General features: G+C 44.8%; 1 non-coding gene and 1 pseudogene across 1 annotated transcript; one reads left to right on the forward strand and one right to left on the reverse strand.

Moving 5' to 3' along the window:
* The first annotated feature begins 4,151 nt into the window (after positions 1-4,151).
* On the forward strand, positions 4,152-7,582 carry LOC119321737 (annotated as a pseudogene).
* Positions 7,583-8,695: 1,113 nt separating this feature from the next.
* TRNAY-GUA lies at positions 8,696-8,780 on the reverse strand. The gene is given in 2 exon segments: positions 8,696-8,731; positions 8,744-8,780. It is a non-coding gene; the product is annotated as a tRNA-Tyr (tRNA).
* Positions 8,781-16,532: the final 7,752 nt, after the last annotated feature.

A 16,532-nucleotide genomic window follows, 5' to 3' on the forward strand; every position in this document is an offset into this window, starting at 1 on the left:
TTACCCAAACATCAAAATTTGTGCCATCGAAACTAAGAGTGTCAGAGAATCCTAATCCCCTAGTCGACATCTTTACTCTCTAGGCGGTAAAGCCTATTAAAGAGAGACGAGGCTCTGATACCAATTGAAAGATCGTGGATGTCGCCTAGAGGGGAGGTGAATAGGCGCTTTAAAATAATTACAGTTTAGGCTTGAACAAATGCGGAATAAACCTAGCGGTTAATATGTAAAGTACAAAACCTACAACAACTAGGCTCACCTATGTGCACCAACAACTTATGCTAAGCAAGATAAACAACTAAGTGATAGCAAGATATATGACAAGAAACAATATGGCTATCACAAAGTAAAGTGCATAACTAAAGGGCTCGGGTAAGAGATAACCGAGGCACGTGGAGACGACGATGTATCCTGAAGTTCACACCCTTGCGGATGCTAATCTCTGTTTGGAGCGGTGTTGAGGCACAATGCTCCCCAAGAAGCCACTAGGGCCACCGTAATCTCCTCACGCCCTCGCACAATGCAAGATGTTGTGATTCCACTAAGGGACCCTTGAGGGCGGTCACCGAACCCGTACAAATGGCAACCCTTGGGGGCGGTCACCAAACCCGTACACTTTGGCAACCCTTGGGGGCGGTCACCGGTACCCGTCAAATTGCTCGGGGCGATCCCCACAACCTAATTGGAGACCCCGACGCTTGCCCGGAGCTTTACACCACAATGATTGAGCTCCAAACAACACCAACCGTCTAGGGCGCCAAGGCACCCAAGAGGAACAAGCTCTCGGGTACCCAAACACCCAAGAGTAATAAGCTTCCCAACTTGAAACTTCCACGTATCACCGTGGAGAACTCAAACTGATGCACCAAATGCAATGGCAAGGGCACACGGAGTGCCCAAGTCCTTCTCTCCCAAATCCCACCGAAGCAACTAATGTTAGGGAGGGAAGTGAGAGGAAGAACAAGAAGAAGAACACCAAGAACTCCAAGATCTAGATCCAAGGGGTTCCCCTCACATAGAGGAGAAAGTGATTGGTGGAAATGTGGATCTAGATATCCTCTCTTTTTTCCCTCAAAAACTAGCAAGAATCCATAGAGGGATTGAGAGTTAGTAAGCTCAAAGAAGGTCAACGATGGAGGAAGAACACGAGCTAAAGAGATAAGGTTCATTGGGGAAGAAGACCCCCTTTTATAGGTGGGGAAAAATCCAACCGTTATCCTCACAGCCCGCACAGAGCGGTACTACCTCTCCAAGGAGCGGTATACCGCTCGTCCTCACGGTACTACCGCTAGGGATCGCGGTACTAGATCAGGATAATTCCTTGGTCGGTTCTGGCCGGCCATGATGACACATCCCACGGGTGCCGACTTTCTTCTTGAAGATGTCGTTCGGGTCTGCCCTACCTTTTCCCATATTACTGCATTTCGGGTGAAAACCCTAACTACGGTGGGCGGTGATGGTGCTCAAGGTGTCGTGTCCATCCCGAAGGTGTCTCCATGGGAGCTTTGTGATGGTTGACACCGTTTAGGTTTAGTGGCAGGTGCAGAAGGCGTGCCCCTCTTCCTGCATGGGCATCTGTTCATGGGGGAACCTTAGATCTAGTCTCCCAGATTGGATGGTGACAGAGATTGTGGTTCCATTTTCCCTCCCAAGGGCGTTGTTTTGGAGTAGAGGTTCACTCGAGGGGCCAATAGGTGGACCAGTGTTGCATCTACCGCATTGAAGATGGCGGGTCTCAGCGACGTGGAGCAGTGGATCCTCGGCGTTGGACGTGGTATGGGACTCACGAAGGCTGGTGGCGTTGTATCGTGTCGTGGTGACATCGACGGTAGAGGGTCTGGCAAGGTCTATGCAATGATCCCTCCTGAAGATGGGACGACTAAAGATGGTGGCGGCGAACATAGAGCGCGTGCATGTGGTGCACATTGTAGGACACCTAGACTGGTTGGTTGAGGCGGTTAGGACACATCTTTATACTTGTATAGGTGACTTTGTTCACCTCGAAGTTAGGTTTGGGTTGACCTTTATATTTATTTTGTCAAACCCTATTGAATCTCTACTCCTAAAGGCGAAGTCTGCAGCAGTGATGGTCAGTCGGTAAATCATTGCTTCATTCGTTCGCTCCGTCGTTCCACTTCTCCCTTGTTAAGGAAAAAAGGAAACCTCCACCTCTCCTCCATAATCTCCTTTGCCAAATCAATTGCTTCGTCAATCAACTAAAAAAAATCAATTGACGCGTCATTCATCCAACTCCATCGTCCCCTCCCTTTGGCTTTCTTCTCTTTCCATCTTTTCCAATCGACCTCGGCTCCTTCCCGATCTGTTCCCGATTCTGATTTTGCTTTCCAAACCCAACCCCCATCCGATCTAGAGTGATTCTCTCTTCCTCATTCATGTGATCCCTTCGTCCATCCCTCCTTTCGCAACTCTCTTTTCTCCCTTTATGTTTGGAATTTCATGTTTCACACAAAATCAACTCTATTAACATTTTAAAAAACTGTTCGCAATTTTAAAAAATCACATTTATCAAAAAATGTTCAGAATTCCAATATTTTTTCACATGCTATGAAAAATATTTCATATTTTCAAAACTGTGTCACCTTTTTAAATACTGTTTTTGGAGTTTCATAAATTATTTCATAAATATATTATTTAAAAATTGTTTCGGATTGTTTGCAGTGGACTCGACTGGGCCAGTGCACCAGACATGAAGCGAGTTTCTTTCCTTAAAACGCGACGTAAAAATTCTTTCTTTCTTTTCCTTAACAGGCGATGTAATAATTCCAAAACAAAAAAAATATGTTGTGGAGTCGAACTTGGGACCTAGTAGCCACTACACCAGACGACTATGACTGACATAGTCAGAGGCCCGAAATATTTAATCAGAAACCAAAGTGTCGAACTTTGAAAACATTTTTTAGGGGCAAACAATTATTGAAAATGTATTTATTTATGAAATCTTTGAACATTTTATAAAGTGCGAGAACTTTTTGAAAATTTTGAATACTTTAAAAAAAGCAACAACTTTGAAAAAGTGAACACCTTTATAAACATTTTTTGAAACCTGAACAAAATTTTAAAGTGCAAACACTTTTCGAAACATAAATTTTTTCTGCAACCTGAACAAAATTTTAAAGTGCGGACACGTTTTGATACATAAACATTTTCTGAAACCTGGAAATATTTTGTGACATTTAAAAAATATCTCAAGTTTTATAAAATGTATGGGCCAATCCAAATGTTTATACAATGTATAATAATTATGTGTGATTCAAAAAAATGTTTTATACATTCAAAAAAATGTAAAATTTCAAGAATGATCACGAGTTCCAAAAATTGTGCCTGTGACATTTTTAAAAGAATGTGTTTACAATGTAAAAATATGTTGCGTGATGTAAAAAAATGTGTCATAACCTTAACAGAATATATGTGGCATGTCCTTGAAAAAAGTGTATGCAAATTTAAAAATGTTGAACCATGTAAAAGAATGTTGTGTAGTTTTATAAAATGTTTATTGTCATGAAGAAAATGTAAAACATGTAGTTAAAAAAATATTACCATGCATTCAATTTTTTTTTGAAAACATGTAATTTATAAATGTACATAATGTATTTTAAAATGTCAAAAGTTTATCCAAAAATATTTAATGTGTGCGTTAAAAATGTACATTGGGTGCTGAGAAAAATTAGACACGTGTAAAAAATGAAAAAGAAAAGAAAAAGAAAAAGGAAGAAACTAAGAAAACCAGATTAGTGCGCGGGCAAGCAACTCGCTGCTGGGCCGGCCCAAGTCAGCAAATCCCGACTATGTTCTGTCAAGGTTTAAAATAGACCGGAATTAGAGAGTTTGGTGTGCTGATTTCAGGGATTGAGAGTTCGGGATTTGATTTAGCTTTCGCCTACAAATTGAAGGTTTGTTTTGGACTTTTTCCAAAACGATATCTCAATGTCTTGGTCATCACTCATCACCATGCAGCCTAGACCAGGTCCGTCAACGTGCACATGCATGCACATGCGCGCGTGTTGGGTCAAGCGAGCGAGCACTCACTGTCACGGTAGGTTGCGGCTGCTCTCCTACACTACAGCTTGCTCAACTTGTAGAAATCTTTATAATGGATCGGAGAGACAATAATGGAACAACCCGCCGCGACGATGATTCCGGCCGTCGCGCTGACGGTGTTGCTGCTGCAGCTCTGCCTCTCAGCGGCAGCAGCTCAGGCTACGCCAGGCGCAGGCTCGCGCTGCGCAACCAGCTGCGGCGCTGTGCGCGTGCCGTACCCGTTCGGCATCGGCGACGGCTGCTACTGGCCGGGATTCAACCTCACCTGCGACCGGGCGCGCTCCGGTGAGCCGCGGCTGCTCGTCGGCACCGGCCTCCAGGTCGTGGAGATCTCCCTGGCCAACTCCACGCTGCGGGTCGTGGACGGCGCGGGCCAGGTCAAGCTCAACTTCACCGGGCCCGGAGGCCTCGACGGCAACGGTGCGTGGGGCGGCCTCGGCACCGCCGGCCCGTACGTGCTGTCGGAGTGGCGCAACCAGTTCGTCGTGACCAGGCCCGTACTACACCCATGTGCAGGGTGTTCGACCGAACAGGGCCCCCAATTTAGCAGGGCCCCAATTTTCTACTAACTAATAACCAGTTTAGCCGTGGCTAATTCTCCCATAAAAACGCCACGACTAATCAATTAATCGAGTATCTAGGAATCCGCAACAAATTACTCTCACAAGAACGTATCTCACGCACGGCTCCTCCTCTTCTCTCTCTGATCTCTTTCTCTTCTAGCGTCTTCCCATGGTCCTATAGCAGCTCCCGATTCTACTCCTGTAGATTAATTCACTCGTATTCTCCCCAAAACTGTCTTCTGGTGCAATTTATTCGGTGTCTTCTTTAATCTGTAGTTTCAGTAGTATGGCAGCTCCATCATCGTCCATCTATTTATTTGGGTGTCTTCTCTTCTTCACTCAGTTTCTCAATCTCTCATCTACTACTTTCAATCCTCTTGTTGCTTGTCGCTGGACCTGTGAGGGCAAGAGTGCTAGGTCCCAATTCATCCGGAAGATCAAGCGGACTATCAAATCCACACACGGTGCCACCACATGGTTTTCTTCCCAAACTAACAAAAGGCTATTTCATCCCTCTTTGTTTCTGTGTTTAGTTTTTAGTGCATGATATTTGCTTCTTAGTTTTATTTTCTGAAATTTCCTCCAGTTCTAGAATTAGGAAGTCTGAGCTGGGACATGAAAACGCAAGAAAAGGAAAAAGATTGAAAAACTCACTCGACATCAAAAAGACGTTCCTGTTAAGTGTTTAGTAAAAGAGTCGAATGTTTCTTCGGAATAATCAAGGTTTAGATACTAGTGCTCATCAGGTTCCTGGCGATCACAGGATGAATACCAAAACACATCAGAAGGATGATATATATAACAAAGTCTATTTTTAGTGTAGAAATCCTTGTTTACCAATTGCTATTTGTTATGTCGAGGGCCTCAATTTTTATTTCGCACCGGGCCTCCGTTTTCTCGGATACGGCCCTGGTCGGGGTGCAACGTGCAGGACACGCTCGTCGGGGACGGCGGCGGCGGCAACGTCATCAGCGGCTGCTCCTCCTTCTGCTCCGTCAATGACAAGTGGACCGGCGCCGTGACCAACTCGAGCTCCACCGGCGACGGTGCCGCCACGGCCACGTGCTCCGGCATCGGCTGCTGCGAGACGCCCGTCCCCATCGGCCGCCCCTCCTACCGCGTGGAGATCAAGTCGCTGGACTCGAGCAATGAGCACGCCGACAGGCTGCCCATCGCGGTGCGCATCGCCGAGAGAGGATGGTTCGACGGCGCCTCCTCAACGACTCGCCAGGGTACTCGCCCTCGCGCGGGCCGGCGGTGCCCGTCGTCCTCGAGTTCGCCGTGGATTCGAAGCCGGTGGTGCTGCCGGGAGTGGCAACGTCGGGCTGCCCCGTGGACGCGCGGAGGACCGCGTGCCAGAGCAGCCATGCCTCCTGCCGCAACGTCTCCGGCAACTACCGCAGCGGCTACGTGTGCCGGTGCCTGGACGGTTACCAGGGCAACCCGTACCTCGCCGGCGGATGCCAGGACGTCGACGAGTGCACGCTGCCGGGCATGTGCTTCGGCGAGTGCACCAACACGGCCGGCGGGCACCTATGCCGGTGCCCGCGTGGCGCCCAAGGCGACCCGCGCATAAGAAATGGCTGCATCAGATCTTCTCTAGGTGAGCACAGAACCAATAAAATTATGAGTCAGAGATTGCATCGGGTCGTCATGCTCTGCTTTGTATCTCAGAGGTTCTCCCCTAACAACAAAGATGCATTATTTGTGCACATTCTTCAGGTTTAAGTGTCGGCATTGGAGTTGGCAGTGGAGCAGCCCTTCTAATCATGGTACTTGGTGCTATTTTGGTGACCCGGAAGATGAAGCAACGGAGGGCAAAAATGCTCAAGAAGAGATTCTTCAAGCAAAATTGAGGGCATCTGTTGCAGCAATTGGTGTCTCAGAAGGCGGACATCGCCGAGAGGATGATCATTCCCTTGGTGGAGCTACAAAAGGCCACAAACAATTTCGACAAAGCTCGCGAGATTGGTGGAGGAGGGCATGGTACGGTCTACAAAGGGATCATGTCAGACCTGCACGTCGTGGCGATCAAGAAGTCCAAAGTCGCGATCCAGAGGGAGATCGACGAGTTTATAAATGAGGTAGCCATCCTCTCACAGATCAACCACCGAAACGTGGTGAAACTCTTTGGGTGTTGCCTTGAGACGGAGGTGCCTTTGCTGGTGTACGAGTTCATCTCCAATGGGACCCTTTATTACCACCATCTCCATGTCCAAGAACCCGCGCCATCCCTGGCATGGGAAGATCGGATAAGGATTGCAACCGAAACTGCGAGAGCTCTTGCCTACCTTCACTCGGCCGTGTCGTTCCCTATAGTCCACAGGGATATCAAGTCCCAAAAACATTTTGTTAGATGGCACTCTCATAGCAAAGGTGTCAGACTTTGGAGCTTCGAGGTGCATTCCGGTCGATCAAACAGAGACCGCAACCGCTATCCAAGGGACATTTGGGTACCTAGACCCCTTGTATTTCTACTCGGGACAGCTCACCGAGAAGAGCGACGTTTACAGCTTCGGTGTCCTCCTCATGGAACTTTTGACAAGGAAAAAACCATGCTCATATCGGTCATCCGAGGAGGAAACCCTTGTCTCATATTTCACTTCTTCGCTAGCAGCAGGCAAGCTGGTTCGCGTGCTAGATCCTCAGGTCGTTGAAGAAGGCGGCAAGGAGGTTAAAGAGGTGGCTGTGCTGGCGGTGGCATGCGTGAGGATTGAAGGAGACCACCGGCCAAGCATGAGGCAAGTGGAGTTGACACTCGAGAGTCTTGGGGCCTCGCATGATAGCTTCGTGATGCATGACATGCATGTGCCGAAGTATCCAGTGATTGAGGGTACGAACATGGAGGAAACGAGCCGGCAGTATAGCTTGGAAGCAGAGTATTTGTTGTCATCTAGGTACCCTCGGTAGTGAATAAAATCCTTGTGTCAGTTAAATTTGAAATCTGATGACTCCATAATGGTATATAAACTGTTTTACGTTTTTCTTTCTAAAAGAAACAACGAGAATTGGCATGTGTCCATACCTTGTGGTCTTGTGGAATTGCATAGTTTGGAACTTCGCATGTCTGCCTCAAATCTCATTGGTTTTCTCACTGCTCTGGCAAAAAAGAGAGCTTGCATTAGTGCAACAGAAATACAAGCTCTGAAGAATGTTGCATTTTGATTGAAAATGCACTTGACAGGGGTTCAGAAGAAAGAATTCTGGAGTGATGCACGCATAAAGAAAAAAGAGGTTCAGAACAAAAACTCCAAAATAAGAAGAACTTTGTTTGATTTTTTTTTTTTTAGAAAAGGAGGATGACCCCCGGCCTCTGCATCTGGGAGATGCATACGGCCACTTTAGAAAAAAAGAACTTGGTTTGATAGGCAACACAAGAAAAAGAAGAAAAGACCATCTGCGTCTGCAGAAAGAAAAGAAAGAGACGACTTCTTTCTGGCGAGCAGAAAGAAAAAGAGAACATGCCAACACATAATTATTCAGTAACAAGAAAAATGATTTGGACCAAATGATGTGGGCTCTCGAGGATACGAATTCATGACAAGTTTGACTGATCTTTTGCATGTCCTAGCTAGTGTTAAAGTCTTGAAGATATAGATGATGGCATGTTCTCGCCATGATTAAATGATGTACTTTCTATTCTGTGTGCCACTGCTCTAGATATTCTGTGTGACACTATATTTTCAGAAATCATACACTAAGATTCAGTCCTAGATATATTTTGTGTGCCACCAATGAATGTTCCCAGTCAAAATTACGCATAACTCAAGTATTTAAGATCCAAATCATGCCAAGATATTAGGATTTAATTTGTCAAACTGAACAGAGCAAGGGGACTGTGATTTAATTTGTTTCCAAATGGAAGGGAGCAAGGGTTTCAAACTGAAAAGGGAAGAGAAGCTGATTTGCGTGGGATCGGCGGTGGTGCGCAGGGACGACGCCGGCGGCGGAGTCGGTATGCGCGGGAGGGTACGCTGGCCTGTCTCCGTTCTGGTTCAGGTTGGGTTCGTTGGACAGTCAGCAGATGGTAGGAAAAAAGAAAGATAAAAGATATCGGGAGAAAAATACAAATTTCCGACCTGCCGGATTCGAACCAGCGACCTAAGGATTTTTCTGCACCACTACAGTCCTCCGCTCTACCAACTGAGCTAAGGTCGGTTTCTATTTATCATTTAATAATGATCTTTCATAGAGAGAAGAAGCTGTGTCAAGGATTGGATTAGCGCATCAGATGCACAATTTGCTAACCGACAGTACTTTTTTTGCTAATCAACATCACTTGAGGAAAACAATTGGGATATGATTCAAATCACCCGACTGATTTGTTGTCTCCGGTCCACTGCTTCGCTCATGTGACGCGTGTTCTGGGTGACATGGTCTCCCTGGCTTATCCAATCTCAACCACACTGCACCATGTTCGATGTTCCTAAAAAATCTCTACCTCACACACACGTCCTTACCATATCCTCCTCGCCTTTTCACCTCGCCGCCATTGTAGTATGTTGTGCTTGTTGCCGCTATTGCACTGCTCATCTCGACCAGACGAGGCAACGTGCTAGGCGCAGAGCTCCTCGTTGAAACACGACCTCAGGTTGCTGTGAGCTCTGCCCCCGCGCCATGGTGCAAGGTCGGCTGCCGCGCGCCCTTGTTGCTACAAGCAAAGCACGACTGTTGTGAGCCGCAGTGACGCCCGGCTCGCAACTTGGGGTCATGGATATGCGTGGATGAGCCGCCGCCGACCATCATCATTTGCCTCCCTGTTGCAATGGCAACGACGGAATTGCAAACGGTGACGACGAACGATGATGGTGCTGCTGCAACATGCGTCGGGAATGGCGACATTGTTTCTGGAACATCATCTTTGTTGCAAAATTTATTGCGACATCACCTATGCTGCAAAAGCTTCTTTCGTAAAATATCACCTATGTTGCAAAAATGTGAAGACGAATTTTTTTCTGCAAAAAGACCTTTGTTGCAAAACTTTTCTGCAACAAGACCTCTGCTGCAAAGATTTCTGCAACAGCCACTCTGTTGTACTAAGGGAAGATCCGCACGATGATGCATATCCGACAGCTCGCGACCGAGCCGATCCTCTAAAAAGATCATTCGGCTAACGCGTAACACACCCCTTGTTACAATAGATATATGTTTTCATCACCCTCAAAAAAAAAGATATATGTTTTCATCCTTGTGCAAGATTAAAAAATGACAAAACAATTGGAGTGTGATTCACGAAAAAGTAACACAATCCATGCCCCATGTATAATAATTGCATACAAATTCGAGCAATGTACTAAAAATGTACACATATTCAAGTGTATGATGATGCGGCACACCGCACACCCAAGAGCATGAGTGATGAGGATGTGCCGAAGAGATGGGAGGAAGTAGTGTCCTACCATGTAAGATGGCCCCCCAGTCGGGCATGACAGTTTGGTGGCTCGGGATCCCACGCCGCTTGTAAGTGCATCTAGTGCCCCTTAGTGATTTTGGTGTATTGAAGACTTATAGGTTAAATGTCTAATGCGTTTATGAGTGTACACAGGTCTATAAGTCTATGAGGATTTTGATATTTACAGAGAAAGTCGACCCCTAAAAATGAAGTTCTCCGACTGAAGATTTTGGTATTCTGAAGACTTTGAAAGTGAAGAAATTGGTGTGGCCTTGAAAACTTGGTATTCATTTGAGGAACATGAAGCGTGAAGACTTTTGTTTTCGTAGTTTCGTTTTCTCTTTCTTGAGTCATAGAAAACATCGTACTGTTAAAGGGGGTCAAGGAAATACTAAGGAAAAATTTCAATGTGATGCTCAACTCAAAATCCTACACCTACCAATCCCTTCAAGTGAAGACATTGGAAATCTCATACAGTTCAGTCAATTTCTTCAGTGACAGAGACGAAGTTCTTCTGGTCGCTGAGGAATTTGTTCTGACTGAGTAGTTAGGAATTCGCCAATGCGGATTGCCTACACAGTGAGGAACATGATAGCCCTGAGGAATTTAAACCTCAAATTTCCGACAGTTGTTGTGCTACGCGCCAGCTATCTCAAAATATCTTATCCACCTAACGGTCATATCATTGAAGGGCATTTATGTCTTATCATGTCGGGCTGCTCCCTAGGCTATAAATAGCAGCCCCCTACAACCACTAGCTGGTTGGCTTCTCCAGAGAAACTGACACTTGTCAATTGAGAGTATCACATCCTCCGAGGACTTTGAGTGAAAATCATCAAGTGAGGAAAAACCAAACCCAAACACCTACAAACCCAAAGTAATTGAGCATCACTGAAGAGATTGATCCTGCGTGGATCCAACGCTTGTTATTTTTGAAGACTGTGCTTCTTCCAGACGGTTAGGTGTCATGGTCTAGAGCATCCAAGAGGAATTGTGGATCGCCGAGTGACCAAGTTTGTGAAGGTTTGGAAGTCGCCTGAAGACTTACCACAAGTGATTGGACGAGGTCTGTGTGACCGTAGTTCAAGGAGAATACGGTGAGAACTTGGTGTCCTGAGCTGCGTGCTCAGGACTGGGTGTCCGGGACTGTGTGTCCTCGAGTTTAAATACTCAGCCGCTCCAACCAGACGTACAACTAAGACAACAGTTGGAACTGGTCTACCAAATCATTGTCTTCACCAAGCTTACTGGTTCTATTTTCTCAACTCTTTCATTTCCTCATTACTGTGTTAAGTGCTTCATCATATCTATGTTTGAAGACTTTGACTGAAGGCTTTCTCAATTTCCTCAGTTCAATTCTTCAGTATGTTTGTCTTCATCTTGTGTTATCATGTGATTACGCTTTCTGTACTCTGTGCTTGTCTTCATTTCATCATGATGACCATGCATGTATTCTGTTATGCTTACTTCTGAGTACTTATTCCGCTGCAAGTACTTCTTCCCTAAGGAATTTCCTCACCGGCAAATACTCAGTGAAGAATTCATAAAAATCGCCTATTCACCCCTCCTCTAGTCGATATAACGCACTTTCAATTGGTATCAGAGCAAGGTTTTCCCTTGTTCTGTGTGATTTTGGTTTAACCGCCTGGAGTTTTAGTTATGTCGACCGCAGGTATGATCAAGTTCTCTGCTGGCTGTCCTACCTTCGATGGGAAAGACTACCCCTACTGAAAAAATAAGATGCGAATGCATCTTGAGGCAATTGATAACGATCTCTGGTATATTGTGGGAAATGGTGTTCCCTCTGTCTCACCCTCACTGAACGCCACTGATGTGAAGAGATTCAAGCAACTCGATTCTCAAGCGAAGAATATCATATGTGGCCATCTGAGCAAAGGACAGTATGGAAGAGTGAGTGCTTTGGAAACTGCTAAGCTTATCTGGGATAGGCTGTCCAAAGTGAATGAAGGAGTCTCAACTCAGCGTGACTCTCGAGTTGATGTAGTTCGCAATCTCTTCAACCGCTTCAAAAGACTCGACAATGAAAATGTTCAACAAACCTTCGATCGTCTCACTGACATCTCAAATGAGCTTCAAGTGCTTGGTGCCACTGACATCACCAACCATGAGGTGGTGAAGAAATTGTTGAGATCGCTTGATTCCTCATTTGATACTCTGGCATTGATGATACAAGAGCGTGCTGATTACAAGTCACTTGATCCAGCTGATATCCTCGAGAGGCTAAACACTCATGTGTTCCAGCTTGCTGAAAAGAGAGATCTCTATGGTTCATGCTACGGTAGATCACGTGCCCTGAAGGCCAAGGCAGTGTCTGAATCTGAAAATGAAGATTCTGGCAGCAGCCTTGGTGATCCTGAAGAATTGAGCCAGGAGCTAGCACTGCTCATGAAGAAATTCCAGAAGTTCTCAAGACGTGGCCGCTTTGGAAAATCCTCAAGGAGCAATGATTCCTCATCCAGTGACTACAAGAGGAGGCTATGCCACAAATGCAAGAAACCTGATCACTATATTCAAGATTGTCCTCAGTGGGAAAACGAATTAAAGAAGAAGAAATACAAGGATTACAGTTCTGATGATGCTAAGAAGAAGAAGAAATTGTCAAAATCTTCATCATCAAAATCCTCGAAGTCTTCATCTCACAAGAAGAGCAGCTCCAAGAAGGCTCGGGCATTCATTGGCAAGGAAATGGACTCTGAGACTGAATCCGGGGAACATGAGGAAGAGGAGGCATCTGAGGAGTCCGAGTCTGGTGTGGCGAGTCTGGCTCTCGCTACTGCATTCGTCAGCAAGTCTATCTTCAACTCTGAAGAAAATGACCTCACCAACAAGGCTGATGAAGGCAATGATGACTACGCTCCCACCTACTGCTTCATGGCAAAGGGTGCCAAGGTACTCAAATATACGTCCTCTGAATCTTGTGAGAATGAATCTGATGAAAACCTCAAGCCCAGCTACTCTAAACATGCTAAGATTGCTGTAAAACAGGAAAGGGCTTTTGAAAAGGTTCAAAACATGCTAGACAAAAGTGACGATATGTTGGGTGAAGAAATGGATCACACTAAAGCCTTGACTGAAAATCTTCAGAGACTTCAGTCTAGGTTTGACAGCCTTCAAGGTCATCATAACACTCTCTTATCTGATCATGAGAAGCTTTCTTGTGAATTTCTTCAAAAGAAGCAAGATCTTAAGAAGCTAAGAGTGAGTTATGAAGATCTTTAGAAGGAGCGCGATTCATTACTTGCTTAACAAATCAGCGCTTCTCAGGAAGAATTTGTTCCTCCATGCTTAAAGTGCATTGAACGTGAATCTGCTAATTCTTCACCTGAATGTTCAAATGCTTCTATTGTTACAAATTCTTCACCTGCCTCTGCTATCACTAATTCCTCATCTGAGGACATTGCTAGTATCACTGACGATGCAGGGCTGAAGGAATTGTACATGACGGGCATGTACAAAAGCCTCAAAGGGCATCAGACTCTTTGTGATGTACTTAAAAAGCAGATCCTCAACAGGAACCCTAGGAAAGAGGGTATTGCCTTTGAGAGGAAAATCAATGCTGATGGTACATATTGGAAGCCTGAGCAGTACCCCAAAACCTCATGGGTTGCTGTAAAGGGACCACCAGTTGATCCATCTAACTTAACTGGCTTTACATGTGAATCTCCTCATTCTTCTGACGAGTCATTTGACTCCAACTATAAACTGTTCAAAAATCAGAATGGTGAAGTATTGGCTAGATATGTTGGCACTAACTGCAGGACAGTTCCCCTATGAAGAAAATCTGGATTCCTAAAAGGTGCCTTGAAAGTCTTCAGGTGAATGTCCTCATGACACCACCTGTGGAGAATAGGAACCCCAGATCAAACTCTTCATATGGACCAAATTTTTCATATGGATCCAAGTCCTCATACGGACCAAACTCCTCACGTGGATCAAATTCCTCAAAAGGATCAAAGTCCTCATATGATTATCATCATGCTAACAACTCTGTTTCGCAGGGTAGAGCTAAGGGCTATGAATATGTGCATTATTCTTCAAACCATTATGTTCATAAGTCCTCGAATAATTTCTCTGCTTATTCATATGCTTACCCTAACCTGTCTTATGTGAAACGAAATGGTCTGGCTTCTTTACCACCATTCTCATATGGAGCTCGCAGAGTGATGAAATCTTTGCCACCCCTTCAGATGTGGGTGGTGAAGAAAAAGAACTAATCTCTTTTGCAGGGTCAGGTCTCCAGACGTGCTTTAACATCTAAAGAATTTGCTGGGGGCCTGACAAAAATGCCTGAAAGGACACATGCTAATCATGAAGAAATGAACTTTCATTTCACACGTCCTCATACTACTATATCTGTTTTACTGCTTGATGAAATTCATCTTATGAATTTGATATCATATTCTTCACTGATGAAGTATATGAGTTCGTAAGCTGCACTAATTCATCTGGAGGATGATCAACCCAAAGCCACTGAGTGGGTCCTCGATAGTGGATGTACAAATCACATGACTGGTGACAAGAATCTGTTGATTGATGCTCCCTTATCACCATCGCATCTGAAGCATATCATCTTCGCTGACTAAGGTAAAAGTCAGGTATTGGGTCTAGGTAAGGTTGCGATCACAAAGAATCGACACATGGACAAAGTCATTCTTGTTGAGTCCTTAGGATATAACCTTATGTCTGTCTCAATGCTTTGTGATCTTGATATGATTTTTGTCTTTGGCAAGTATCGTTGTGTTGTGGTTATGGAAGCTGACAATTCCAAAGTCTTCAAAGGCTTTAGGAGAGGAGACTTGTACATTATTGATTTCTCTACAGGACCTCAACCAGCCGTGTGCCTACTTGCAAAAGCTTCAGAAGGATGGCTATGGCATCGACGACTTGGTCACGCAGACATGAGGAATTTGCACATGCTTGCGAAGAAGAAGCATGTCATTGGCATTGAGAATGTTAAATTCCTTAAGGATCACTTATGCGGGGCCTGTGAAGCTGGAAAAATGACCAAGGTCAAGCATCCAACGAAGACTATCATGACCACTACTCAACCATTCGAATTGCTTCACATGGACCTCTTTGGTCGTAATCATTACTCGGCAGTCACTAATGACGCATCTCTATATGGCTTTATTATTGTTGATGATTACTCTCATTACACATAGGTACACATTGTTACTTACAAACATGAAGTGCAGGAAGTCTTCAAACAATTTTCCTTGATGGCTTCAACCAACTTTGGTGTGAAGATCAAGCACATCAGGAGTGACAATGGAACTGAGTTCAAGAATTCTGGTCTTGATGACTATCTTGATGAACTTGGTATTACTCATGAGTTATCTGCTCCTTATACTCCTCAGAAAAATGGCGTCATGGAGCGCAAGAACAGAACTCTTGTTGAGATGGCTCGCACTATGCTTGATGAGTACAAGACGCCTCGTCACTTCTGGATTGAGGGAATTTACACTGCGTGCCACATCATCAACAGGGTATATCTTCACAAATTCTTCAAGAAGACTGCCTATGAACTCCTCACTGACAAGAAACCCAATGTGAGTTATTTCAAAGTCTTCGGTGCTAAATGTTGGATTAGAGATCCTCATCACAATGCTAAATTTGCACCGAAAGCACATGAAGGTTTTATTCTTGGTTACGGAAAGGACTCGCACACCTACAGAGTCTTCAACAATGTTCTTCACAAGATTGTTGAAACTGTAGATGCGCGGTTCGATGAAACTAATGGCTCGCAAAGAGAGCACCTACCTTCTGTGATAGATGAACCAGCACCTGAGGATTCTATCAAGTTCAAGGCTACTGAGGATGTCATTCCTACTGAAGAATCTGCTGAAGAATTTATTTCAGAACGTGAAGAACGTCGAGCTGATGCACCTGACAAAAATGCTAAAGAAAATGGTGCTGAAGAAAATGCTGATCAAATTCCTCGAAGACAACTAGCTCATCCTCGCGTTGGAAAAAAAGTGCAAGTTGAAAAGATCATCGATGACATTGAAGCACCAGGTCCTCTCACACGCTCAAAAGCTTCACATTTATCTAACTTTTGTGGGCACTATGCTTTTGTCTCTATCACAGAGCCCAGTAAGATAGATGAAGCATTTCTGGAGCCTGAGTGGATTCAGGCCATGCAAGAAGAATTACATCAGTTCGAGCTCAACAACGTCTGGGAACTAGTCAAATGTCCAGATCCTCGCAAGCATAATATCATTGGCATAAAGTGGATCTACCGCAACAAGCAAGATGAAAATGGCCTTGTGGTGAGGAATAAGGCATGATTTGTAGCTCAAGGCTACACACAGGTTGAAGGAATTGATTTCGATGAAACTTTTGCACCTGGTGCTAGACTTGAGGCTATTCGCATATTACTTGCTTACGCTAACTATCATGATATCACTTTATATCAAATGGATGTAAAAAGTGCATTCCTCAATGGTAAGCTTGAGGAACAAGTATATGTTGCTCAACCCCCAGGTTTTGAAGATCCA

This window comes from Triticum dicoccoides, chromosome 6B (genome assembly GCF_002162155.2).
Source record: "Triticum dicoccoides isolate Atlit2015 ecotype Zavitan chromosome 6B, WEW_v2.0, whole genome shotgun sequence".
Taxonomy (NCBI): Eukaryota; Viridiplantae; Streptophyta; class Magnoliopsida; order Poales; family Poaceae; genus Triticum; species Triticum dicoccoides.